This window comes from Choloepus didactylus, chromosome X, assembly GCF_015220235.1.
Source record: "Choloepus didactylus isolate mChoDid1 chromosome X, mChoDid1.pri, whole genome shotgun sequence".
NCBI lineage: Eukaryota > Metazoa > Chordata > Mammalia > Pilosa > Megalonychidae > Choloepus > Choloepus didactylus.
This window is the reverse complement of record NC_051334.1, coordinates 161,185,084-161,188,495: the sequence shown is the minus strand read 5'-3', so window position 1 is coordinate 161,188,495 and position 3,412 is coordinate 161,185,084. Positions and strand designations below refer to the sequence as shown.

At 44.2% G+C, this 3,412-nt stretch overlaps 1 pseudogene; it reads right to left on the bottom strand.

Moving 5' to 3' along the window:
• On the bottom strand, positions 1-1,800 carry LOC119522428 (annotated as a pseudogene).
• Between the last annotated feature and the right edge of the window lie 1,612 nt (positions 1,801-3,412).

Here is a 3,412-nt window from a genome sequence, read left to right as displayed (position 1 = left end):
TACATCAAAGCTGAAGAAGGGCAAAGGTCAGGACGCATCTGGCTATTAGCTTTGTCCATGACTGCCAAAAGAGCCAAACTTTTTGTTCCTTTGGATTGTCAGCATACCAAGTACAGAAGTTATGCAAATGGATTTCCAAAAGGATCCCTATATACATTAGGAGCTGTGGGTTGAGGAGCCACAGGGTTTGTGGTGAAGAACTGAAAGAACCTTTAGAGAAAGGGTTCTCAAATGCATTGTCAGCAGATTTGGTAACTGGCAGGGCACATTGTCTTGGAGCTGGCTTTGGTGGTTCATTGATTTTGCTCAACAACTAATTACCATCAAAGTCATCATGGTCTACATTATCTTGAGGAATGCCAACTTTACTGCGAAAATAACTGGAGAAACTACTGGAAGTTCCAGAGGAAGACTGCTCTCCCTTTCTTGCAGGTACGGGTGGCTGCTGCAGTTGTAAGTCCTTAAACATTTCTTTTACTTCCTTAATGTCTTTATCCCCTAGTGGGCCTAAGGCAGTGAAGGCATCTTTGGAGATATCCTGGGCAGCAGCAGTTCTGGGAGGTGGTTGAGGAGGAGCAACCAGAAGAGAAGGGAGCATAGAAGAGGATTGGGCTGGCACAGGAGCTGGAAAAATATTGCTCTGAAAAGGATTCCCTAAGGAGGTTGTTGAGGGCCAAGCATTAGCTGCCACTGATGCTAAAGGGCCCTAAACAGCAGGGGCTGGAGGGGAAGTTGGGGCTAGGGGCTGGAGGGGAAGTTGAGGCTGCAAAGGATGAAGGCTGGTTCCAACCTGGAACAACTGGACTTGTGCCAAAAATAAGCAACTGATCAAATCCTGAAGGTTGACCATCCATAATAGCTCCTGGGACCATTGAAGGGGACTGATTGAAGACTAAGGATTGTTGGGGGGTTCCATGGTCCTGTCTGAGGGGGTGTAACTGGTACACCACCTGGACCCATAAGGGGCCCTACTGGGACAGAAACACTTGTTTTGAAGAGATCCAGAGTGTTGGTATGTTGGGTTGCAGGTTGTCCTGTAGGTGACATCTAGCCTGGAGAATCTGAGACAGGAGGAGCAAAGAGGTCTGATGGGAGCAAGTCACTGGCTGAAGATGTTGGACTATTTAGGTCAGGAGGTGTAGACATGTCCCCAAACAAATCCATCTGGTTAATACCCAATTTCAATTTGATAGTTTGGTCATCAAGAGTCAGGAGGTTCTCACTCCCATTCTCTGCTTCTTGGCTTCTTCAGTCTTTCCTTTCCTCTTCTTTTTTCTTTACATTGTAGATCATTTGAAAAAGATCTTTAAGATCAACAACCAATGGCTCGAACTGCTGCCCTGTTTTTATGGCAAAAAACTGGTGCTGGCCTTCTCCTCCACATACATAACCAAATGCCCGGTTGTCTGTTACATCACAAGCAATGAAAGAAATTTTATACACTGGATGTTCATGTTCTATTACCCTAGCTTTCTCATCAATTAATTTTATCCCAGAAAGCAAAATGTTGACCCAGAGCTTTTGTTTGTGTTGTCCTTGAGACCGAGCAGCTGCCACCATTCCCTTTAGTCTCATCATAGAATCTTGTCTCATTGTATCCCCTCTTGCATCTGGCACATCATCAGTGCCAATTAGCTTGGCCTTGTATTTCACACCATCACCTTTAAACCTGGCCAAGAGATGCTCATCTGTCATTTCAGAACCTTTCTTCTTTTCCTTCTTTGATGGGGCTTTTGGTGCGGCCTGTTGGTCAGGCTGACCGTTGGTTGTACTCGTTTCTACTTCATTTGACACGGCAAGAAATCAGGCAGCAAACCCTGGCTTTAGTGGAGACTTAGTAATACCAGATGATTTCTGGTGGAGAAGTCTCAAATGAACATGACCTACAGACATATGCTAGCTAGCACCTCTGCAATATGAGCATGACTTCCCCGTCCCCAGAGCCTCCAGGCTGCAGGCCATCCCTGATTTCTTGATTGCTACCTGAGAGTATAATCCAAAGGCTCTTGAAGGCCCCTCTTCTCAGCTTGAAGATGGTACCCATTAAATGCCCTAAATCTCTTTTTCTCCAGTGGGCTGCAGGTGTCTCTGAGGAAACCGAAAGCTTTCTTACACTAAGCCTCTATGTACTTTTTTCCTCAAACTGCTTCTCACAATCTGTGGCTCCTCTCCTGCTTAACTTTTCCAGTTTATAACACAATTTATTCTGCTTTCAAGCTCTCAGTATGTTTTATTTTTATATTCTAGCTAGCATTTTCCTTCAATTCAAAGGAGGCTTGACCATTTCAAAGACAAAGGCATGCCCTTTGGCCTTTGCCATTCCCCCAACTATTTTACGACAAAAGAACAGTAATGAACACTCTTTCCTGGACATGGAGTGGAATTGTTCACAGAAACAATTCTAACACACTCCTCAGACAGAGCCATGAACATGACCTGAGCTGGCGTCACTGCAACCATCTCCATGGAAACCAGGAAAAGTATGCATTTTGAGCAGCCTAAGGTCAAGTCCCTGTGGCACATATTTTCAACATTGAATGATGCACGTGAAAGTGACTCAAGTAAAAGTGATACAAGCTAAGTATCACATGGACCAGTCTGTCCCCAATTCATCATCAAAGGTCACCCAGAGGTTTCTCAACTTGTCACACTACAATACTACCACCAACTGACAGAGTTATCACAAACTACTTAGTCTCACTGTCTGACAAGCTAAATTCCTAAAGAGAAATGGCAGGTTTGGAGAATCAATGACTTTTTTCCTTCATCATCCAAGTATAAATGTCTTCACCCATGGGGTCATCCATCCATTCACAACTGAAACAATTTTGCCCACAAAGAATACCAAGAATGTTTCGCTGTTTTGTTGTGCTTGATCCTCTCATATGCAAACATCTATAGGACTGAGCTATACAGTGCTGTGGAAAGAGCCACTGCCTGTAGGGACTACATTTCAAGATACTCGAAGTGGTGTACAGTGGCCTGCATCTCAGGTATATGGAAATGCATGATTCACAAACCTAAGAGGCAAAGAAAGCCTGGAGAAAACCAATGATCCACCGTATGAAATTATGACCCTGAAGGGCCCTTGGTTATTGGTTTTCCTGGATTCTATTTTCATTTAGTATAGGGTCAGCTTCTACTTTGTCATGGTGAACTCACTCACTATTCTAGACCACTTTTGGCCTTTAATGTCTTACTGTATCGGCCAGGATTCTCACAGGATTCAGAGAGCACACTCAGACAGGGTAATTTGATAAAAGTTTAATAAAGAGGCATTTCAGGGCTGTTAATAAAAGCATGGGCAAGATTTAGAGAAACTACCCAGATTTAGTGCAGGGAAGAGCCATTACCGCACCTAAGCCTGAAGGGACAAGGAGAGGGTAGTAGGTGGAACCCAGAGAGGATGGAA